We start from the raw sequence: 25586 nt of genomic DNA, 5'->3' as shown, positions 1-25586 counted from the left end.
TTCAGACGTGGGTATACAGGAGCCGAGGCATTCACTGAAGCGCGTTCCTGTTGAACGACGAGGCGTATTAACAGGCTGTTGTTGACTCTGCTACGTGTCTGTCAAAAAGGCACACACACACACACACACTTGTCGCAGCCTGGAAGCTGTGTATAACACTGTTTGGGCTGTTGGAGCTCGATAGAGGCTGCGTTCATTCAGCGGGGGGATAAATAGGTAATTGAACTGGCGATGTCACTATTAAAACACACAAAGGCATGAAAACACAGCGCTGTCACTTATCTTCTCACACACACACACACACACACACACACACACACGCTCGTGTGAGACATGACATATGTTTACTTCCTGAAGATCAGCTTGCTGTCGTTCAGAATAGCCTGCCTTTTTTTTCTTTTAAAACTCTTTGGTGACAGAGGTGAATGACACAGTTTAAGCCCCTTTTTCCAGATCCTCTCTGGCTTAAATTCCCAACCAATCCCGTCACAGCAACAGACACATAATTTTGAGGATTTTGTATGTGAAAAGGGCTCTGAAATTCAGGCTTTTTGGGTGTCTTTATCAAGGGATTCGTCCAAACGACTCACTGATCGATTGCTCAAGAGGTGAGGGCTTTTCAGAAAGATGTTGACCCCTGACCTCCCTGACAGAGACAGACCACAGGAGAACTGCGCTGCTGCGGCGCCATTTAGTGCATTGATGTAAAGATTACAAACTAAAAAGTGTCCATATCTCACACGTGCCACTTGTAGCTCCAGCTGTTTGCCGACTGTGTTCCTCTCTTGCACCTGCAGGACAGCTGTGCGCCGCTGCCACGTATCTGCTCGCTGCTGGGGTGGACGCGCAAAGTGGGGGCGCACTCCTCAGACGCCGGAGCCCCTGCCCGTGAGATGCGTAGCTGTGACTGAGAGCAGGATTGGACACATCGCCCACCTCCGCTCGGATTCTTGTGCGCAGGCTCTGTCTGTTCCAGTTGAAGGACAGTTTTGTGGTAGGTTGTTTTTTTTCTTGTTTTCCGGCTCTGTTGCTTTTTTGGCACCCGCGTCCCCTCCTCCCAAGAGCGGAGGCACATTGTCTGTGGCGCAGCGCTACAGTGCAGTGTCCGATTACAAACCGTGCGCCGAGGAGCCACCGGCACAGAGCGCTTCTCTGTGGGGCAGAAATAGCACGCAGGGCTCCGGAGGGACGGGAGAGCACAGAGGAATCTGTGCAGAGAGAGAAGGAGTTTTTCCTCATAGATCGAGCGTGATTTTCACGAAGTGACACAGCAGAACTGAGGATATATCATCTTCAGCTCGTCTTTATCCTGTTGTTTCTCCGTACCACTCTTCTCACTGGGACAAGACATTCAGCTTCGCTCCTACTAGATGAACGGGAGTTGGGCACCTCACTTGGTAAGACGAAACATTTTCTGTTACGGATTGTGCAGCGGATTTTTATTATTTAGTCATATCACAGATATTCCGATTCAAAACGCGAGGTATTTGTTTTCTGCCGAAAATAAACCTCCGACTTTTGCTTCTTGACATACAGCCTCCTCTATGACAAATTAAAATATGTTGAAATATGCTGCAGAATGGGAATACAGCAGCATCCCATAGGAACCATGCACTGATGCACAAACCCTAAATCCCGTAATGTAAATATTCAGTTGTAGAAGTTTGAATTTTGCTTTGCGATGTCCGACCACTTGGTGGTGCTGGCAGAGTGCAGCCGTCACCGCCACATCCCCGAGAGCTTTCAACAAACCTTTTTGTTCTGCAAATTTCTTTTGTCTTTCAGTAGCTTATGACATTTGATTAGGTTGTGGTGTCGTGGCGAATGCGTTCAGTAGCACAGATTTTCTGCATTCACTGCTGCAGGTGCATTATGGGTAGATTATAACTGTTGTTAAAAAAGAAGCACCAGTCCTGAAAATGTCAATGCCTTGAAAGCCCAAATGCAAAATATCACGCTGGTTCCTGTTTACCTGCGTTAAGATTTCAGCAGTGTAACAGCAGATAACAGCAGTGTTTCGTTAGTGTCTTCGATCTTTTGTTTTGGCTTTGATACGTGACTTTTAAAATGTATTTGCTGCTGTGTTTGAGTTGAGTCTGAAAATGAAAATGTTGCATTTGCCTTTGGTGAAATGATTTCAGTGTTCTGAATGTGCAGAAGAGGTGAACACAACATGTGACCTTTATGAGAGATGTTGATTGTGTAAAGTATAATACATACATTTCAGATTTAATCAAAGTGACTTGATGTGCCAGGTTTCTTTTATTCTTTGTTGAGGCTTTCAGACTTTCCAGTCATACACCTCAAACTTAAGGCTTCCCACACAATGATGCAGCTATCGCCGGGTCCTTGAAGGTTTAAAAGTATCAAAAAGTTATTTTACAAGGGGAATAAGAGCTCTGTTTGAATTTTTTTCTTACACTCCACAAATTCCTAATTAAACCAAGCACAAAGCCACAGGATCCAAGCGTGAATATGCAATAGGGAAAGGCTCTGTTTGGTGTTGTGAAAGAGATAGTGCATGTGGTTCAGGTGCTGCACGAACTCACAGCTCCTCGCTTGGCCCACAGCTCGGTCCGTGGCCCCCGCTGGCCCTGCTGCAGGTTTAGATGAATGCTAATCTGCAACTCTGATCGTGATTAGTGTATGATTAACTGGACATAATTGTTACCTGAGTTGCTTATTCAAGGTGTTTTTTTTTTCTTCAAGCCTGAAGGGAAGATGCCAGTTTTGACTCGGATCTTGTATAAAGAGTGTGAAGCACAGGGAGGATCACTCTTTTCCAATCCATTGGTATTGTGGCGGATCTGTGGTTGTTTTGGTACTGCAAGCTTTCAGGACTTGAAAGGCGCAGTTCTCATAAACACAGTGAGCCTCCTCTGATCTTATGGCCTCGACCCATGAGGATGTTATGGCTCCTCCGTCCTGTCACACTGTGAAATATCAGTAGAAAAAGGGACCCTCATCCAGATGATAAAATTACTTTGGACTCCCAGCATCCAGGCCTTTATTAGACGTCAGATGCTAAAATCCTCCCAGGAAAAGAGGGGCAAAAGGAGATGAAAAAGAAACAGCAGACAAGAGAGAGAAAGAGAGAGGAATAACGTGAAAGTGCTGAATCAAGAAATCATTTGACATGATGCCTTTTGGCTAAAGTTGCCAGTTTATATTGCAGCTGGAGTGCTGAGAAACGCTGCACGGAGGGGAAAAGCAACAACGTTATAGTTGCAACGATTGGTCGATTAATTGATTTTGAGAGAAAATAAATCTTGCTTGGAGAGACAAAACAAGACATTTGAAGACATCACCTTGGCTTCTTGGAAACAGAGATGGACATTGGTCACTTCTTTACTACGTTTTATTGATCAAATTGCGAATCAGTTAATTGAGAATATTGACTGGCAGCTCTTTTGCCAACCAACAAATCTTTTAAGCCATTTTTAATCTGGAATACCAAAAATTTACCAGTTCTGGTGTCTTAAATGTGAAGATATGCTGGTTTTCTTCGTGGTTTATTCATTTTCAATCTGTGGCTAATGGACCTTTGGTTGGATAAAACAAGAAAATTGAACATGTCTGTGCAAAGTGCATTTTCTTACACTTTACACCCCACAAACTTGGTTGGTTCATTGAGAATACGATTTAATATTGCAGCCATAAATGGCATTGACGCCTGCATTTCTGCTCTGTACAGTCACAGCAGATGACATGAGCAGCAGATAGTACGGAAACCAGCCACACATTCCAGCACTTTGTGAAGAGCAGCATATGATTAGTATGATTGATATTTGTGCTGTGTTGGGAATTTTCTAGCACTGGCAGAGAAAACCAGCACAAAAACAGCAATTAGTCCCAGCCAGGAGAATGCCATGATGAAAATGACCCCGGTGGCCTCAGAGGGCTGCGTGGTTGCCACAGAAACCCGTTGAATGACAAGCCCATTGTCGTCGACCTTTGTGACTCGCCGTCCCCTCGGGGGTCGAGCCCCGTTGGGAGTGAAAGTGAAAGGCATTATCATGCACGTGTAAACTAAACAGCCATTACCCTCTGGCCCCTCGGTGCTCTTTAGGGCCCTGTGATTACTTATTTATCTGACAACAGCAAGATGGTGCTCTGAGATAGTTTGTCCCAGTACACACAGCCTCACAAAGGATCTGTGATTATTGGCTCTGAGTTGCCTGGAAGCCCCTGATGCTGCAAACTCTCATCAGCGGATGATTTATTGCTCTTTAGCTATTGCAAGTAAACTCGGAGACTGTAACAATAGTTGAAGTGGTGTGCTGTTCCTCCCCGCTGTGCTTTGTCCTTTCACCACCACTGACTATTTATACATAACAACCACTCAGCCATCGTCCCATCCCTCCCTTGTTCCTCCTGCCACTTCTGATCCTTCCAGAGAATCATCCCACATGTGAGAAGACGCTGATTCAAAATATTTACGCTCATCTGAAGTGCTTATTTGTGCCGGCAGCAGCAGACTCAGATGCGTTACTGACCTGACTCAACATAACAAAGAAAGTTACCACAGTGTAAGCAAACAGTTCTTTCTTCTCTACCAGCTCCGGTTGTGTAGTGAGGTGTTGCGATGTTGCTATGGCTACTCCAAGGTTTCCTGCAGTGAATTTGAGTGCCACGTCCATCACTGTGAAAACGTTGGCAAAAAGAAAGATTATCGTCCAAGACAATTCTGCCCTTGAAAGGCCAAAGAGATCGTGATGAAGCTTTAAGAGGGCACACAATGCCACCCTATAGCATCTAATGTCTGCTGTGTCGCTTCCATACAAATAAAGAGGAGTTACGTTTCTTTCAGACAAGGTCAGCTGTCACGTTTTTGTTGCATGAAAAGCCGACTTGCTTCCATTGTCTCCAAACGCTCATTGTGACTTTATTTCCTGCCAGGGATGTTATGTTGTAATGCTGCACAGCTGGAGTGAAAATGCAGACATACAGAATGAAAATGTATGCAATAAGCTGGAAGTGAATTGATAAAAAGCGGATGTGAGCTCGTGTAGAAACACAAACACACGCACCGGATCTCTGACGGGACGGATCCTTGTTAAACAGGCAGGTGAAGCTGTGATCATCTCACAATGCATGCTAAACAGCGCAGAGGCAGGTGTAGGAAATGATGCGAGCGCACAGGCAAGCGATACGCGATCCTGGATGCGCTATTATTGCTGCTGCTCGGATGCAAGAGCGGATGTCTGTGGTTTGAGTAAAACATCCAGTTTCATGTCCGCACGTCAGAGGGAATTAGCACCGCCGAAGCAGCCTTCACTCTGTTACACCACATTAGCTCTGTCCCTCTCACTGCTACAACCTCAAACACCACTCAAATAGCAGAGGAATGTGTCTTTTAACCACCGTGGCAGTACAGAAAGAAGAGGGAGACTCTATTTGGGTCACGATTAAATAATCCCCAAAGCCTCTTTTTCACTGGGGATCAAGCCAAGAGGATGTTTGAAAGGTTAAACAGAAATGGATCCAAACTTCTGCGACAACAGGAGAAGCGATTATTGTAAACTCATTTAAGTTTGCAGTTTGTTGTACTTTACTTTCGCACTTGTACCGGCGCTAGAGAGGGAGAGCAGCTGAGTGCAGGAGGAGAACAAGACGGCGGAGAACACGTGAGGAGGTGTAATGAGTCGGGAGGGGGGGGAAGACGTGAAAAGAAAATGAGAGATTCAGGAAGAAAGACAGAAGAAGCTTTGCTGGTCTTTGTTTATTGACTGATTGAGCGCCACAGGGCCATCTGAAGGGTGAAATGAGTCATGAGTTGTCACCAAACACACACAGGCAGACACACACTCTTTGGGCCGTCACCCAGCTGTATTTCTCTGGAAGATGAATGGCTTTGAAGCATGAATGAGAGGATCATTTCATAGTGGCGCTCAGCTCGTATATCTCTCTTTTATAGGAGCTTCCTCTTCTTTCAGGCTGCAGCTTGTGCCTCTGAGGTGGGAGCAAAAACTGGACTGCCTCCTGTGAGACTTTGACACTCATCGCTATGTATAGTCACAGCTAAATTAGCAACCTGCAACTATTACTAAAGCAGGTGCATGGGTGTGCGCCTTGTGTAGCTGTTTGTGTGTTGTGCCGTGATGTGTTTGCTGATGTTTTTCACATCAGCAGGAGTTGATACACCAAAAGTCTTTCGTGGGTTTGAGTTGTTGGTTTTTTTTTACTCCTCATGGGACGTTCTTATCTTTATAGAGCATATCGTTATACGATAAGAAGCTGTTTTGATGTGATGTGTTTAGAGCTATCTGAGCTTCATTTATCGCATCGATGCAAACAGCCAGAGAAGCTCTAATTTGATCAGTGAGAGGATATAAATACAGAAACTCCTTTAATCTTCAGCAAGGGAAAACATTTATCTCTGTTTTGAAGTCATTACGAGGGGCTAATCAGAGCAATATCCTCGAGAAAAAACAATATTCATGTCGCGAAGAGGATGCTTCCCTCAACAGACGAATGAGAAATTACAGTGCGCTATATTCCTTTTATCCGACCTCGAGTGAAAGTTTGCGATAACATCTAAAAGATAAAGCGTCACACTACTTGTAGTTCTGCCATGCAAAAGAAACGGGAACAGAAGAGAGATGCAGTGGCAGATAAGATGAGAGATAAAAAGAGAGAAAAGGGAGATTGGACGGTGCAGTTAGAGGTGAAAAGATAAGAACTTAAGTTTCCCAGACAAAGAGAGGAGACGCCTGCTTTTTGACTGACAAAAAAAAAAAAAGAAAAAAAAAGAGAGAAAAGGGCAGAAGAAAAAGGAAGAGGAATTATGTAGAGATAGAAGGGGTGATACAAGGATTGACGAGCAGACTGGCATGCCGAGCGGGTTTGGAGGGAAACTGTTTCATATACAAGGAGGAGTTTCTCTCCTGAGGACGCAGTCTAGTCGGTCCCAAGGATGCATCTGTCTGCTGGATTCATCTGTCAGCGTCTCTCGATGTCCTGAGAGAGGGAGGGACGGAGAGACAAGCAGGACGGGACAAGACAAGAAAGAGGAAAGTAGGCAGCAACAGAAGGGAAAGACAGGAGAGGAGATCTGTCAGAAATGAGAAAAACAAGATGACAGAAGAGGGGAAATGAAGCAAACGACACTTTCCACATGGAGGCAGTTATAATCTCTCCCTGGGTTTTGCCTCTTAGGCCACAAACTAACTTGAGTGCATTTGAATGTTGAAATACTTGTGCCACACTTGTCCCTTCTAATGTTGCTTTTCTTCTCCACGTATGCTTTTTACTCATCTGCATTCATTTGACAGCTAGCTACCGGCTCCGTTTCAGATTTTACTTAAACTTCGCAGATGGTTTTAAACAAGTTTTGAAAGCACGAGGTAGAATGATCCGATATTTAACCAAAAACCAGACAACGTGGAGAATAGCTCAAAAATCAGTGCAAATTTTATCACATGTAATCAACTCCTAACATGACCAAATCATCCAGCTGTTTATAGTTAAAACTAACTTACTGCAACAGCAAAATGCTACATGTGTACTGCTGCATTAACTCTGTGACAATGTGATGAATTCATCAGTCACAGCACAACCAATACAATTTTGCTGATAATACATCTGTCCTTTTGCTGGAGTAGAATTTTGAATGAAAGACTTTTATTAGCAATAGAGTATTTTGAAATTGTTCAATTGGTACCTTTTAGTTAAGTGAAGAATCTGAGAGCTTCTTTCACTCCTGCATTGCTCGCCTGCTCGCCTTCAATGCAGGAGTCGATCGATCGCAAGTGTAAAGGTGGAAATAAAACCCTTACCATTAAGTATCAATCAGTCTCTATCAAGCAAACTAAATGTGATTTTAAGTAGGGTTGCCCCCTTAATAATGCAGCAATTTACGCAGTATTTGATTCTCTGAACTCTGACTTCATCGTGTGCGAGAACCCAAACCCACACCCTTGAAATCGAGGCGAAGCAAAAAATGAAAGCCGGTCGCGTGGTCTTGATGATGGAGTACTTCTTAACACACACCCTCAGTTTTGTTTTCCAAATCCTCGCCTGCAAACGCCACACACACTCCAGACATGAGACTCTCGTGAGTCATGTCCCTTGCTAGTCTGTGCTGGGCATGAATGTGAATGTGTAGTCTACCCCGTCGTAGGCACAATGCTGCCTCAGTCCTGACGGTGAAACCACACGGAGGATGTGTGGTCTGATCTGAACCACCAGCAGTGAATAACAAACCACTTATTATTCCTTCTGAACAACATTTCATTCTTCCTTAAAAAAACCATCAGGAAGAATGAGCCCTCAGTTAGAAACCTGGCGGCCAGCCGTGAACACCTTATTTTGTTGATTGCACGCTTAGAGCACGCTAAGCTGACTTTGATTTTTTTTGTTTTCTTTATAAGCTCTTTGCAGAAGAGGAAGTGGTCATTTGGAGTTGAATACTATTGAACACGAGATGGAGTTTGATCTCACGGGATATTTTGTTATGGAACATTAAGTCTATTAAAAGTCTAGCCAGGTACTGGGCTTCAGCGATAAGGATATCAGTTACTGTAAAAGACAAAAGAGTAATTCTAGAGGCATGGCTGGGAGTGTCCTTTTCTCCATACACTGTGTTGGTTTGCTAATACAGTGGTCTGATTATGCTGCTGAATGAAACAAGAGAATGTTTCTACCCTCCTGCTTTAGCTCTATTGTGTTACTAAATTCCCCCGAGAAGTGAGTTACGTTCAAGAGTTCTGCTGACTCTCCTCGTGTGCTTCGTCTGCCCTGTTGGGACTGAAGTGGATTGTTAAAAGATTCTCTGGGATGAGGTGGTTTTTTCCCTCCACTGTCTGGCATACAGAAGAGAGAAGACTAAAATACAAATAAACACCCAAAAGTGCCTAAAAGCACACAACCCTGCAGCATCATATAGTGTAGACTGAGAAAGAGGCAGATGCACAGACAGAAAGATGATACCAACAAATAAATTTCCAAGAATAAGCAAACCAGAGAAGCATAATGAAAATAGCCCTGCGTGCAGATATGAAGAATATTAATAGTTCTGCTTGTGTTTGTTTCACATGCAGCTCTGCTTCCAGGTGTGTGTGTTAAGGCCTCGAGAGGGTCAGCGGGGCGACTGAAAGGCAAGGCTCCAGTTTCACTTTCTCAGAGGCTCCACTGGTTGACCTTAGGTTGACCACAGCCGACCCCAACCCTGACCCCCGACTTCCGCGCTCAGAAAGAAAGGCCTATGGGTGCAGCAGGCCGTTTGTTAACATTTAACAGCCCCACCTCCCCTGCAGCCAAACAATATTCACATACAGCTTTTTCCAGTACAAGTGCGTCCAGTGTTTACTTTTTTCATTTCCAAAATTTAAACTCACTGTTCTCGCCCCACAGAAAGATGCTCTGTGCTTCATCTAGTTGTGAACCCTTTAAATCGCCCCTTTTAATAATCGCCATCATCTCAGATACGAGACATGCTGGTCTTGAAAAGGGCGTGGGAAGAAGGAAGCTGTGAGAGTCTGTCCGTTCTTGGTTAAAAGCTCTGTGTTTCTTGTCTACTTTCATCTTGTTACAGCGTGGCACGTGAAATTGCTTTTCTCCAACTCAGGTATTTCCTATGCACTGATTTCATATGCTGCATCATGTCAGGTGATTTACAATGCATGCAATTGGTCTGTGAGTTTCCTGGGCCACTAGTGCTGTAAAGGTTAGAAAAGCTGCACCATTTGAAGTAAAAAGGCTCCATCAAAATGTAATAGTCAGTTATAAGTCCACAACCGCGGCCGGTCTGTTAGTCACCTCACTGGGATGGTGAGGTGACTAGCAGAGGTGTGGTGGGTTAACAGAGGGGGGACACATTGCCGTCATTTTGCTAACGAGGGGTTGGCGCCATCCCTCATCCTCGCCCACATCGGCTGCTGTACAGGTGTGCCAGAAAGATGGTGAAGACACTCCCACAGTTTAGTGGAAGAAGACTTAAACGGAAAGACAGCTTTCTTAATTAGGATAAGCTGAGATTAGCTCAGTTAAATCAATATAAATAGACGATAAAATGGTTTTTGTTGCAGTAAACCTTCACAGTTGTTTTTCGCTTAAGCTGTTGCAGAACTCTTAAGACAGCCAGTGAGGGAGGAACTCCTACGCAGAGGATAAATTTCCTCTGGACTTGCCCTACCACAACACTTTGTTGCAGTGCTCTTGTTGTCATTAAAAATAGACCTCTGCCCTTCTGAAGCAAGGGCCCCGTAGCATCCTGATCTATTTTGTGCTCCATGCTGTTCCCCAAAGGCTTTCTGGGTAGAAAAGTACTCCCTTCTCTGCAGCAGTTAAGGGCAAAAGGGGATTCTTTCCTGCAGGGTCAACGTCTTTTTATTGACTTTAGAAAAGCACACGCAAAGGAATTATATTGCACAATGCGATGAGGAAACTGTTGCTGGAGACCATCGAGCTGCTGATACTGAGGAAGTAAAGGTAGTTTTCTTTTCTTATTTTTAATGCATCTTCTGGTGTTAAAACTTGCAATTTGTAACAGGAGATCTAGAAACTGAGAGGATGTTTTTTCACCAATCCCTCAACCCCGTTACACCTCTCGCCTACCTTCTTACTCTGTACTGAGAACTTTAATGTTAATACAATACTCAATTCATCCCCTGAGGGAAATAATCTTTTTGTACGCCCTCCCTCTGATGCAGGAAGGTCAGAGTGCAGGGTCAACTGGATCTGGGAGGGATGCAAAAACATACTCGAGGACACTTAAAACCCTTGTGTTCAGTTTTATGGCCAGTGTTGTGTGTTAAGAGTCGTGAAACAACAGCAGTTTCTGCTTCCTGGAATCGTTTGAGGCCAAACACCCACAGGTGGTGGCAGGTCTCTCTGCACACAACGAGATCCTCTGTAACCTGCCATTGTCATCAGAGTAGCTCCACACCCACACTGCATCTCAGCCTTCCCCCTCCAGGCTCCATATTTCATGATTGACACTTGAATATAATATATGATTCTTACTGGCCTGGCCTTAAAAAGATTTTTTTAATGATTGCACATGAGGACATGTGCATGTACCCATGTGTGATATCTCACCCTATCAGATATCAAATGTCCATCAGCTTCTTAGCTGAAGCAATTACAGTAATTGGCAGGTTACAGTCACTTTATTTCATCTTCGATTCTCCCTCTCTCACATTGTGAAATGATGGCATTCAGATTCCTCAGTTAAATGTGCTGCTTTTTAAGAGATGTAAAAGTAAAAAAAAAAACAACAACAAAAAACAAAAAGAAAAATCTAAAATGTTTCTAGAACAAAGTGTCTGCATCCATATTTAGCTGCAGAGCATGATTACTGTGAAGGAGGATGTTAATTGCAGCATACCGTCACATGGTTTACTGCTATTGTTGTAAAGCACTGATAGCAGAACGTACCTGAAGGAACAATTACTCAAATCACTCTGTTATTTCTCCCTTAGCGGCTGGACTATAATTTAGCTGCGTGTCTGATTTCTGCGTCTGGTCCCACAAATCGCGTCACTCAGAATTACCTTTTCCTCTCTGTACATCCCCACAGACATATGCCACTTTCATACATTCCCAGTGTACAGAAGAACGCGACTTGACGGGATGATTAATGCAGATCATCCAGCTGTGTCATTCTCTTGAGAGCACAAAGCTCTCAATACATATTTCTGCAATTGCAACGAGATTAATGTTCACACAGGCGAGAATGAAATTAGAGATGGATGCGCGGTGATGGTGGGATGGACAAAGTAAAAGTGGCCTTTGCAAGTTGAGAGGTTAGGAAGTAAGATGGAAGAGATGGAGCTGAGCACACCTGGAGCCCACATGTGGATTACCCCTCCCATCCCCCCACCAGCGTCCCAGCCTGGAAAACTCCCTCGTCATCATTATAGTAAAGGGTGGAGGGGATCATTAAGTCATTATTTATGTGCTTACTGCTGTTTTATCACCTCCAGACACAGTCTCACAATACAGACACCCACACTCACAGCCCCAGAAGAATAACATAATTGTATGAGGCAGCCAGGGGGTCCCGTCTAATAGAAAAAGTGCAGACATTAACAGTCTGGCCCAGCTGTGGAGACGACTAACCCACCTTTTTTTTATACTCCTGTTGGGCTCGTTTACACCTAGCGTTGTTTATGTTTATTTACAAGCTGCTGCCACAATGAACCTTCACTTTCAGATTTTCTCCTGTCTGAGGGACGAGGTAGCAGAGGGGAAGTTTTTTACAGGCAATTTCCCCTTTACAATGAGGGTAGTTTGCTTGATGAGCCTGGATAAAAATGCATGACAAACAGAAGCAATTTAAGCTCTCTCTCACCCAATTTTGGCGTCTTCCCCGACAACATTTTCTGGCCTGTAAAAGCGGGCCAGGCTGTTACAGGTATTGTTTTGCGCGAACTGGTTTATTTCAGCCTACCCCGTCAGGGAAGGGTGTGTTTGTATCAATTTTCTCGCATCCTGTCATCGTTTCACACTGCGATGGATGATACGATTTCAGTTGAAGTAAAAACACAACCAAAAAGGCCTGGTGTGTTGGTGAAAACAGATCCATTAGAGGTGGTCTAAAGAAATAAAAGACATGAGGAATTGGAAAAGAGCTGAATGTTGAACAGACCTGCACTGTGTGGCACCTGGAGCTGTGGCTCCGGTGAAAGGCCACGTGGAGTCAGCTCTCCAGACTCCACAGTCCCAGATGCTCTCAATACGGTCGTTTCCTTTCCCTTCAGCCTGAAACAAGGGGGAATGGTTGCTTTTCCAGCTGCGCCTGACCACCTCACCCCGACTCTGTTCCCCTGTTGTTTTCTTGTCCTGATTCAATTACCTCTGTGGGACGGCTCCCTCACACATGACATGCACACACTGGACTGAGGAGAGTGCAGTTTTATGGCATGTGGTGTGTGTTATTCATGGAGATCCCAGGCTCTCTTTTTCCAGTTCTCCTTTCCTTCCTCTGAAGTGCCTCTAAACTTCTTCTTTCTTCTTTCTTTCTATTAATCCTCTCCATTCTGCTCCTCACTCACCACTCTTTTTGTTCCTGCTTAACCTCCTTCAGATCCCCCTCCTTTTTCCCTTCGTCCAGGCCCGTCCCTTCATTACATCTCATCCAACCCCTACTCTTCATCCTCTCCTTCATCCTTTGTTGGTCTGCTCCTCTTATTATTGCCGGCCTCTCTTCAGTAATCTACCTCAACTGACCCTAAACGACTTTCTCGCCTCTTCACCCTCTCCACTCTTTTGCTCCTCTCTCTTCACGTATTGAGGAGCAGGTCAGTGAGAGTTTGAAATCTGTTACTTCATCTTGTTTCAGTCTTCTGGTGCCTCCAGGAATTCACTCGCAGACAAAGAAATAAATTTGCTCTCATGCACGTTCACATTCACGGACACACGGTGTGTGCGTGTATGTACATTTTCACATACGCTCTCTTGAATGACAATTCTCTCCGTGGCAAATAAAATGTGTGCAGGCATCCAGACGAACTCGCCGGAGTGCTCAGCTGGAGTGTAAATCGTCGCACAGTTATATGGCATCGTCACGCACGTACACGCTCAAATTTGCTCTAACTTTGTCCACCGACTGCACGCATCTGAGCAACACAAGTCAGAGTAAGCGTGTCATAATGCACTTTTGCACTACTGGACTGGAAAGGATAGAGCTCCAAAATTCCATCAGCTTGTCTGCTAATGTTTAGAACAATGTATGAACTTTGTACAACTGGGAACGTGTGCAGCATTGCAGTGTTATTAAGCAGATTTGTGTTGAATTCTTCTAAGGCGCTGCTAATCTGCAAGTCATGTTGATGTCGTAAAAGGGATTTCTGTCACATTCAGATGCAATAAAAATAAAATAAATAAGGTTCGCTCAATACAATGAAGTATGATTATAATATATATATAATTACATAAGGGGGCAGCCGTGGCCTAGAGGTTGGAGAAGCAGCTTGTGACCAGAGACCATCCTAGGAGGATGATTTTGAATAGTTGGAGGTTATTATTTTGTGGACTAACTAACTGATTAATTGTCTAATTATTTGAGTGCTACAAAACACACTCACATACACACACACACACACCCTCACTTGTCTGGGTTTAGAAGAATTTTTGCAGGCATCCCACATGTCCACACACGGACAAAGAGACAAGTTAATACCAATAAATAAGATCAAATGAGCAACTGTACACAACACCCTTAAAAGTGTTGACACACTGTATAACACAAAGATAAATACATGGAGGCACAGACACTAATTCACACTCACAGAGAAACATGCAAGTAAACGCAAATAGACACAAGTGGGTTGGCTACACTCACGCTGGAGTCATTTCAGCCGTAATGGGTACATTTGTGTCAGGTAGACAGCTGTGCACACACACACATTCAGGCACACATGGAATAAGGAAGAAACCATGCAAACACACATAAACACATGGATACGGCCAGGAACATCTGTTTTTGGCCTACAATCAAGCCCAGATGGACCCCAGGGCCGGTGCGTCAACACCAGTGGAGACCACACATCACAGACACCCAGTATTCTTGCCACTGACTCCTGGGGTTTAGAGCATTGAAGGGGTATTAACCAGGACCACAACCTGTAATTGTTATCATAATGGCACAGGAAGGTATTTCCAGATTAATACGCAGCATTATTTCTGGGAAATTTAGGTCAGTCGACCGGAGTCCAAGAGCTTGTGGTCTTGTGTGGCGTCAGTATCGTAACGCGTGTGCGCTTGTATGAATGTACACACTGAGGGCAAAATAACTTGTTTCATCACCGCCGCGATATGAGGCAGAACCTAAACATAGAAAGCGAATTAATACGTTGGAGTTAAAAGTAATGATATTCAACTTTGATGTCGAGCCATGAAAGACATCATGAAACTGCCTGGTTCAGAGGGGCAGCGTTGCACTACACTGTATATTTAGCTGTGAGCTTAAATTAGACCTGTCACTGACTATAGACACATGCCGTACCGGGTTGTATGTCTCTTCATCTGTCAGGGAGGCTGATAGAGCTGTGCTGCTGACCAGATGAGATTGTTTTTGCTCCCGAATGGCATTTTGGGAGGGGCTGTGGCAGCATGTATGCGTTTAAAGGCAGAGAGGTAGAAAGGCGTAAAGTGAGACAAAGATTGCCGACGTGTGTTTGTCCCTTTGCGTACATGTTTGCAACAGCGTGACCTTGGAAGAGCCTTAATTTTCAGAGAAGGGAAGGCAAAAGAGCACCTGGCCCATTCCTGCCTAATCAAGTTAGCAAAAGAGCCTGCAGCTACGAAGGCTCAGAGAGCTAATGCTGGCCCAAATACACTACGGCGTCTGACTTTCATCCCGGAAACCCTGGAGTTTCCCCTACAAAACTCATTAAACACCAACGCGAAGCTTGAAGCCGCCCAGTGCGTTTACACATACACACACCTGCTCTTTTACTGTATGAATACCTGCTGACACATGCATTCTTATGACGATTACAGACCATCCATCCTCCTCCTCCTAAGATCGGGGGGGTTTGATTATTCTGTCTTTGTAGTTTAACCCCGACCCAAAAGTGTTTGATATGCAATGTGTCCCAACAGATAGCAGTCGTACACTCAGCCTTTTTTTTTTTCTCTTTCGGGTTCACAGACAGACAGGATGTGTCTTCTTTGTAGCCTCTACTGCCTGTCGCTCTCAGTTTTTCAGAGGAAACTGATGACACATTATCAAAGTGATTTCTATCTGTTACATGGCTCATTTAGGTCAATTAGAGGAAACTTGTTTTGTGTTGTTTCAAGGGCACAGTGGCTCAGTACCCCAAAGACTTGCAATTAGGGGTCTGACAGTGACAGTCTCAAATACCCCCAAATGTTTGTCACGTAGAGTCTTTAAAGGCTTGTGTTGTTGCTACAAGGCAGTTGTGACATAAGCTGAGAAGAGCATTGTTGTTTTGACAACTGCATGTGTGGGAGTGTGTGTTTGTGCTTATATGCAAGCTGTTGTGCAACTGTGCAAAAGAATTTTACAATATCAGCCCTTAGTAGCACATAATGAATTATTGTTTCATATTTATTAAAGTCACCACAGGTGAGCTTTGCGAGGTGACGTTTTGTTTGAAATCTGCAGAAGTAACCACTGTTACACTGGGATCGCGGTCATAAATAAAACCAGCCATAAAACCGCTCTAATAAGTAATTTGCTTAATTTTATAAATTCATTTGTTAAAATGTTGTTGAAATTACTCCCAATAAAAACATATTTTATTTGTTGTTCCTGTATTTTACTTGTTTGCTTGTTTTGAGAGGAACGTAAAAGTAACAGAACAGTAACGTAACGTAAAAGTAGTGTGATAAGTAACGTCAGTCTTCGTTCACTGAGCTGCTCCACTTACTGAGATTTGCCAGTAAAATCTAATGTTGTCCAGGCAATGTTGCAAAAAGACTGAAATGAGAATGGACTTGATAGAGTCAAACATGGTAAAATTATCTAACTGCACATGTCAGCTCATTTAGTTTCACTGTACAGTCCTACAGCTACAGCGGTGGCTCATTTTATCGAAATTGTTCAGCAAAAGCAGATTTAATGATCTGCCAAGTGGACAGGATCCCTGATACTGATTAAGCCAGTGCATCTCTATTTTTAAAGAAAGTTTGTGTGTCTGTGTGTCTTTATTTCATGTACGCCATGCCCTGCGTCCATGTCGATTATTTAGCAGCACAGTAGTGGTGGATTAAAAGTGCAGTTCACTCTCTCTGTCTGAAGTTTCATGCTTTTAAAGGAGGGCAGAGTGTCATTGATCTAAGAAGGAGACAGTGTGGAAACATTATAGTGAGACCTGATTAGTAAGAGTGTATAGCGTGACGCGCCGAGGGATCAGCATCAATAATGACACCCGCGGAAAATCAGCTTTTTTTTTTTTTATTTGCCTCAGAAGTTTAAGAAGTCACCCATCCTGTCTTTGTCCTCAAAGTGTACCCTTCTCAAATGCATCCATGCTGCTATGAAAGTGTGCAACATTATAGGAGCAATATGGATTCCTGTGCTACAAAGAGGGAAATTTCCGTATGACAGTGATGTTAGTATTTCATTTTTAGTTTGGTTAACTTGTGCTGCCATTTTCTTAATTTAACCAGCGCTTCTTCCTTGGCACTTTGTCAACTTGTGCGCTTATTCACTGCTTCTCGTGACCTTCCGACTGGCATTTACAGAGGAAATCTACCTGCACAAAAGGCTTTGTCACAGTGGTTAATGAGCACACGGTGAAGGACAACGCGATCATTAAGCTTTTGGACCTTAGCATGTAGATAATGGCATCTATTGATGTGGGTGAGATAATGATGGGACCATATGTGGCGCGGTGTTAAGGTTTTTACCGTACAGTGGTGCAATTGTGTTGACTTAAATGAGAGTCAGTGTTAGATGTGAAATATGGGTTGTTAAAGCCGTCAGCTATCAGCCTCAATACTTATAAATAGACTCGTGAATATTCATGCTGCACTGTGGAGGATGGCATTAAGGTTAGTAAGTTTTTTTTTTATAAAGAAAGGAGAAGTGAGCTTGTTATGGAATTCTGCAGAGGTTCTGGTAAATAAAATATGTTGTTTGATTGACATTTTTTTTTTTTTACCCTTTTGTGTCTGGGATGGTGCACATCCCCCCATCTATTAGTATTTGTGACTCTTGCCCCTGCCCTCCCTTGCTTTGGTTTTTTTAACCCTCTGAGAGTGTGTTGCGAGATATGCATGTTGTTGTGCTTCTTGAAAAACCGCCTGGCCTCCCTCATGGGGAAAATACACTGGATCACACAGTAAGGAAATGCAATTACCGCCTCCCAGCAGATTCCTCATCACTGAGCCCTGATCTTAAAAGTTAGCCTCTTTAATGTGTTGAATTTCAAAGACACAGCACAAATCATTTGATTTACTCACTCCTGTCTTCACAAGATGTAAATGAGCTTATTAAGCAGCCATGTTTTAATAGGTGCATCCCATGACCTCAAGAGGAGCTTCTCTGAAGTCTCTAAAGATTCCCGCCAGTGAAATATTCACAGTTATTGTATTTATATAACAATCTTTGTAAATGTAATGCTGAAAAATTTATCTTGATATCACAGATTTTGACAGCAGTTTGGTGTGTTTGTGTGTTACTTGTTTACTATGTACAATGCATGCAATGCAGTATACACACGCACACACACACACACACACACACACACGCATACAGTATATATATATACATGCAGAATAAATACATTTCAAGTCGGGTGCCTCCTAATTGTACCACTGACTCTTTTTGTGGACTCCAGCTGGGATTCAAATGCCCAATTAGAGCCTTTACCCTTAGGCCCTACTCCTGTAGAAAAGTGGAGAAGAAGGAAGAATTACTCAAGTGGTACATTCCACAGACGGGGTGAAGTCTGTCTTTTTACATAGGCTTACTAGATCTGGAGACACGAGTTGCCTGGGGTGCAGGTTGGTTCTGAAAGTGGCTACAAGTCTCAGGCGTCCCTGTTTTCGAGGAGGCTATCTGTTGGTGTGGACTAATTCAGTCCATTCAGCTCTCAATGAAACACAATCCTTCTGTCTCCCCATGAGCAGGCAGAAGAAGTGAGAGAGAGAGAGAGGAAGACAGAGGCCAGACGTTGTGTGTGTGTGTGTGTGTGCTGGGGGGGGGCTACATATGTTTGCTTGGTCTAGCAGAGACATGATCACATTGGATGCCTGCAGGCTCCGTCTCCGAGTTTGCTCCTCTGTTGTTCCAGTTTACCCTTGGGAGACGTTTTCTGGGAGACGGAGACTTAGACAGGCACACACATGCACACATGAACACAGCAACACATAAACACACAAAGACCACTTCAGCTGCATCCTTTCTGTGTTAAAAACATCAGCCAGTTAACCCTAACCCGTCTCGCTCTCCTCATTAATGCCATAACTTTCTGCTATTGTGCTCATCTCTGGTGTTAACAGGACAAATTACAAAGGCCAGGCCAGTCAACAGACACACACAGACACAGACATATCCACACGTGTGAGTGATTAATTGGTTCCAGAGGAGCCAAGAGCTAATTTACTATCCCTCCTGCTACATTTCTTCAGATACAGTAAGACGACTCACCTCAAGGCAGCATCCTTATGGCTCCCTCCCCTGCTGTAGGTCCCTGTATGTGTGTATGTTTTAGTTTTTTTTTCTGCCAAAGAGTTGGTTGTTGTTGTTTTTCAGGCATATAATTACTGAGCTGTAGGCGTTGGCAGCCTGTTAGGCTTGTTATCTTGGATATTATGATTGCAACAAACATGTGGGAAGATTGATTATAGTGCTCTTCTCCCCGGCCCTTGCCTCCCTTTGGGTTTGACCAGTTGGGGCTTTTATCAGTGAAGGACCAGAATTTAGACTAACTGTGATTAAATGTGATTATTTTGTCATGTCATGCAGATTATGCACTGTGTTTACCAACTGTTAGATCGAGCCCAGTAGCTGAGAAAAGAATAAACTCCTTTAGTAAAGTAAAAGAATACAAGACAGAGAATAGCACTTAGTGCGCATTAGGCTCATGAGTAAGGAATACACTCGCATTGTACCTGATCTAATTTCTCCATTCTCCTGGTGTTTACTCTAAAAGGGGAAAACAAAGTAACAAGAAAGACACACACGGTGGCTGACTGCACTCAAAAGAACAAATATGAGCAGGTTTTCCTCCTAAGTTCACAATTATGTAATTATTAAGGGATCAGTACAAGTACAATCCGTAAAATTAGCGCTGATCAGATAGGAATCTCGGTTACAGCATGTTTGCAGAACCATATTTTATCGAGCTGTTAAACAGAGCTCACCAAACTCAGGTGAAACTACAAAATAATCAAGTGCTGCTCCATTATGAATTAAGATTCTGTTTTTGGTCTCTACCACCTCCTGAGAAATCCATCTAAATGCTACGCTCACCAGCTGCTTATTGACTTCGTTTGTCTGCCATTTTGTGCTGGGCAGGTTAGCACACAGTGTTTTTCTGAGCTCTTTTCTTTCTTGAAAAAGTGAAGTCTGCTATGAGAGTGAATCAAAAACAGTTAAGTTGTGGGCGGGCTTGGCTGAACAATTGAGAGATCCCTTCCGCAACATAGTTATTTGATCCATTGTATTTATCAATATTAATAAGTGCAGCTTTAAAGTAAGTGGTCTGAAACTATAGATGTAAACAACATTTAGCCTTCAAAATGGAAATAAGTGTTCCATCCATCCATCTTTTTTCTATGCCATCTATCCATCATGTTCGATACTTCAGCATCATCAAAATGATGCTGAAGTATCTGTGTAGCTTTCCACCTTTCCTTCCAGAGCTGAAAGCTCTGTATATTCACAGCAAATATAACCAGAGAGACTCGACCTCCCCTGTAGTAGAATCTATCTCTCAGAGATTTCATCCATCATTCCCCCAGTCATATCCTGTCACCACTAAGGCTGATATGATTGATTACGATATTAGTAATTGGATGATTCAAAACTGCAGTAATCTGTGCAGAACAAAAAAAAAAAAAGTCTCTGCTCACTGATTCCACAATCTCAGCTGGATGGGAGAAATTTACCCTTGGATGACTGTAATTTTCTTTTCATTTAGAGTCTGGTTAGCGCCAAGGTAGCATTTCATTCTCCTGTGAGGTGCATCTGTGCCCTTTTGAAAGTATGGCTAGATCAATGAGCTGGGCCTGTAGTTAGTAGTCACCCTTGATATTGGCAGAGCAGCGAGTGCCCTCACTTTGCTTCTTCACCTCAGAGGTGTAAAAGGCAGGTGTTTGTGTGAATGGCATATGTGCACAGCTGTAAACTGTGATAGTGTAATTTTGCACCCAGTGAGACAGTCGGCTACCTGTTAGCCAAGCATGTAATTAAAGCTTTAAAAATGTCACCATCCCTCTGTGGTGGGCTTTATGCACCTTATCTGTGCAGTCCCAGCTGAGCGTGCATGTGCTGGTATGAGCGCATGAGTTTGATATTTGTATTTCCTGCACATGTTGTGAGTGATTTTCTTGATCATGCGTCAGATGACACCGCTCCCCTCGTGTGGACTGGACCCGTTAATCCACCGTGCAGAGAACAAAGGCTCTGAAGTGTAACGAATCTTTGATGCCAATACTCTACACAAGCAGTTAAGAAAATGGCAGAAAATTCTTCAGATGTCCATGTGGTGATTGTTTTGATCATTTTCCCGGTGAGAAAGAACCTGATCATACGCTTTCAAATGAGCTAAAGGTTTTTCTATGTCTATATCTATAAGGTTTATCTATATCTAAAGGGTTCTATGTTAATCTTCAGTGCTTGCTGTTCAGTCAGAGTCATCAGTGATACTGTCATTGAAGATGCACTACCAAACTTTATTCAGTGCTGCTGGTAGCATAATAATACTTGCTTTCCTGCCAGAGAGTCAACTTTGTAGTACCTTGCTGAGGTTGTTATGGAAATATCAACTCTCAGTGATATGTAGTTTTGGGACAGCGATGACAAACTCAGTTTCTTCTCTGAGATTTAAGCCACTCCAGAGCTGCAAGGTTGTTGTGACAATTTTCTCCCTGTGAACTGCGCTTTCTTGACACTGAGAGCAGCTCTGACAGTAGCCTGAGGGTTTGGGCTGTGTGTCAGAGCTGCTGCCTCAACAGCCGATCAGAGTCTGGGTCAGCCACTCTTTTTTCTTTCTCCCTTCACAAGCTGACGCTGTGTTATGCCGACATCTCAGCAGCAGCGGCTGCAGCTGCAGCCTGGCCGTAGAGGTGGAGGTGGAGCTTGTGGTGTAATGTTAATTGCAACTGAAAGGCAGACTGTGTGCTGTCAGCTAATCTTGATAAAGCTGCTGCTTGTGGCTTTGTTTATCTTTTGAACTCCTTCGGGGTCTTCTGCTTTAAAGAAAACTTTAAAGGAAAGTTTGACATTTGGAGAAATTTTTGGTAGTTACATGAGAAGCTCATCTGTGTGCTGCAGTAAAACTAACGGCCACAGCTGGCTAACTTAGCTTAGCATCAGAGGCAGAAACAGCTGTGCTTGTAGGCAGAGTTTGTTAGCTTTGGACAGAGACAAGCTAGCTGTTTCCCCTCATTTCCAGTCTTTGTGCTACGTTAACTTAGCTGCTGGCAATAGATTCATAAGTAGCACACAGGCAAAAGATCCTCTCATCTTCCTCTTGGCAAAAAAAAGAGTATATTTCCCCAAATGTCAAACTTTTCTTTAAGACAAAGGCCTCCTAAAAGAAAAGAATACAAATGAAAAGAAAACTCAGTGTTCTCTTGTCTAAAGCCAAGTAGAAACCGACTAAGCTCAGAAATGATTAATTCCCCTGAATTATGAAGTCGACTGTGTAGGCTACAAGTCCTGACTCTGCCTTACCTTGACCTAAATTTGGAAGAGAACAGTTTTAAAAGCCCTGCTCTGTATTCAAAGGGCTATCCTGCCAGGATTTCTGTAATAGCTTTGAGTCACAGGTCATACTGAACCACTTCCAGCAATCATGGAAGCAGCCAGACAGCTCCTGGTCACGCTGGTAGTCCAGTGGCATGTAAGAGCTTTCACACGGATGTTTTGCTCCATTCAGGCATGATGTCACTTCGCTCTGCCACATACTGCATCTTGCTGAAGCCTTTCCTCGTCTGGACTTGGAACGTGGAAATGCAACAGCCCGAGTTGAGTAAAAATAACAGCAGGATTTGGGAACTTCTGGGGAGTTAGGGTGGGACTCGGATGAAATTGATGGGTGTGCTTTTTGTGTGTGTGTGTGTGGGTTTTTTTCTTTTTTGAAGCAAGACAGTTGAGAGAGTCAGTGTGTGTGTGTTTCTGTGGCAAATGTGTGTGATGTACAGCCCAGATTTAGCTGGACCAAAGCTATGGTTGTGGTCAGACGAGTCATCAGGGCAGGTTAAAAACAGTCTTTCAGCTCAGTGCAGTAGCCGACGCAGACTTTGGTGTGCTTAAGATTCATTGTGTTTTTCAGCATGTAGAAGAAAAAAAACAAAAGAATCCCAGAGAAGCTGAGGGGTGTACAACCATTACTCAAGAGCAGAGGACGATGACATTTTCTTAAATTTACCCAGTGACTATTCCTGAAAAAAGTTCCAGCAGAAGTTTTGTGGAACAAAGCTGAGTACCTGCGATGTTAGTTTCTGTCCACCAACCAGAAGCTGCTCTGCTTTTCCTCATTGTTGAAACATGGGAGCTGGCTAACATTTGCCGGACTTCTCGCCAGATGTTGCTTTTTGTCACTCAGCACACTGGCTGGTGAACTACCTGTGCGGATGTTGTGTGAATGAAATGATTTCAGTGCCCGCTCATAAAGACACTGCACCAATCAAATGAACTCCGGCAATAATATAGGCGCGGTGCAAAAACTTATTACTTATTACTATTACTTATTATTTTTTCTTTTTGTTCTTTGCAATTTTGACCAAAGAAGCACACAAGCAAAACAAACACTAATGATAGCCTTTATATTCAAGTTTTGTAACAAAAAATTGAAAAAAGAACCATAATATGAAAAGAAAACACAAGGAAAATATAGACTTGTTTTATACAAGGAGTGTAGCAGAGATAATGTAGTTCAAACTGCTTTACCTTACAGAAACAAGAAAAGAGGCACTAGGCAAAAAATCTGTAACAGCAGTAAAGTACTAAATATAATAAATTGCATATAATACATAAAGACTTTCAGGCCTCAGTGTGTGTCTCTTTCTCTTTCACACACACAAATCAACTTATTCGATCCAGATGCAGAGAAATATCAGAGTCAGAAAGCTGGAGTGTGAAAATGGATTCTGCACAGATTCAGAAGCAGAAAGAGCAAAATAGATAAACTGCACATGTGCACATTTGATTTGAGCTTCAAAAGCCACACTGTGCAGCGCAGATAAGCTTTTGAAACAAACAAGATTTGATCCAAGTGTGCTTTTCAAATGCACTCTTGGGAAGACACAAGCATTTCTTCATACGGAATTAATCTGCCCTCTGATCTCGGGAGGTCGACGGGGAGAAAGGACCCAGCTGTGCGGCAATGAGCCTTTGTTGGCGAAGTCATCACTCCGTCATTCTGTCCGTCATACTCCGCCGAGCCCCCCCATGGGACGTCCAGCAGACTGAGGTGGGCCGAGCGCATTAAACAGTGAGGGAAAGGTCAACGAAAGGTAGAAACAGAAAGGGACACGACAGAAGTTTGAAAAATTTGACAGATGGAGGAAAAAAAATGCTCATGACAGCCAGAGAGGAAGAAAAGTCAGTCAGTTAGCTGCTCGGTCAGTCAATCATGTCATGTTTCAGGCAGCAGTTATTCACTCGCTTGGTTGCATCATCAGTCTCTCTGTCAGTCAGTCACCTAGTTTGTTATTTTGTCAGCTCGTTTGTCGTTCAGTCTGCCATTCCGACAGTCAGTCAGTCTTCAAGTTTAACGGTCGGTCAGAGTCAGTGAATCGTTCATGTTCAAGTTGGTAGCTTCCTGGTTAGCCTTTGAATTTGTCATCACTTTTATCAGTCAGTAAATGGGTTCAGTCAGTCAGTGTGACGCTCAAGAAATCAGATAACCGGCTGTCCTTAGTTAAGAGCAAGCATCTCGGTCACTTCTGTGTGCGTGCTTTAAACACCCAAATCACAGATACCAACTGGCAAACAGACACACGGAACAGCAAACAAAAACTGGCAATAACTCATCTGATAGACAGCGATAAACAGGCAAACACCCAGTCAGTCGCGTCCAAACACACACACACACACACATATAAGCCCAATGGGCACACAGCTATATAAAGCAGCTCTGTGTTGTCTTTGTGTGCTCAAAGTCTGGGTTGATTTTACTGGTGTGTGTCCTGTCTGGCCTGAGAGAGAGAGAGAGAGAGAGAGAAGCATCTATCAGCACTGTGTTGTGACCTCGATCTCACACTCCCCTGACTGTGTTTGGACAGATGGATCATCATCACTGCACCACTCACATCTGACAAACGTGTTTCTGTGCGAACCCGTCTGTGTGCGCATGTGTCAGTGTGACCGATACAAAACTGCCGTTTTATTTAGCAACCTGTTTGTTATGTATAGTGAGATTCAACCATCATGAAGTCCCCATCAAACAAAATCAATAGTGGTGTTAATATGATCCTCCCTGCACTCGTTGCTGCAGGAAGACTTCAATTGATTGGTTAGCTGACACCTCAGCTCCAAAACTGCAAGGATGCAGAGAAGAATGTGTATGTATATGTGTGTGTGTGTTCGTAATACTGTCTATATGCAGCTGAATGCACCATTATGTGACTTTTCAGAACTATGAGGTAAACAGTTATTGACAGTCTGAGCCAATTGATTATTCTGCTTGTTACATTTTACTGCAAGCAAACTTAACATCTGAATTCTTCTTTCTCTTCTTTCTGAGCACAAAGCTAGAAAATTTTGTGTCATACAAGCATCAATTTCAGCAATAAAAAAAGTCTCACTGCCACTGTGCACCTTGTCCTTCTAATAACATAACATTATACAGTGGAGATCAAAGCATCCATACAACCATTGTAGACATGCCACTGCCTGGCTGCATCATTTTATCTACCCCACATCTGATATTTGCTCTTGGAACACACATAAATGTTTTAGCACAGCAAATAGTCCCCTACATATGTCTGCTTCTTTT

At 43.4% G+C, this 25586-nt stretch overlaps 1 protein-coding gene across 5 annotated transcripts in view; it reads left to right on the top strand.

The window, feature by feature from the left end:
* The first annotated feature begins 582 nt into the window (after positions 1-582).
* The window catches only part of sema5a (sema domain, seven thrombospondin repeats (type 1 and type 1-like), transmembrane domain (TM) and short cytoplasmic domain, (semaphorin) 5A), a 113255-nt gene continuing 88251 nt past the window's right edge, over positions 583-25586 (top strand). For 2 of the 5 annotated variants that reach the window (XM_046371648.1, XM_046371651.1), the window contains exon 1: positions 1020-1397. The gene's annotated coding sequence lies outside the window, so the exon portion shown is untranslated. Of the gene's footprint in view, positions 705-797; positions 995-1018; positions 1398-25586 lie in introns of those variants that run through there. The other 3 variants (XM_046371649.1, XR_006841448.1, XM_046371650.1) reach the window with 3 other exon arrangements.

The sequence above is a fragment of the Scatophagus argus genome, chromosome 18, assembly GCF_020382885.2.
Source record: "Scatophagus argus isolate fScaArg1 chromosome 18, fScaArg1.pri, whole genome shotgun sequence".
NCBI classification, from domain to species: Eukaryota; Metazoa; Chordata; class Actinopteri; family Scatophagidae; genus Scatophagus; species Scatophagus argus.
This window is presented reverse-complemented; position numbering and strand designations above follow the sequence as displayed.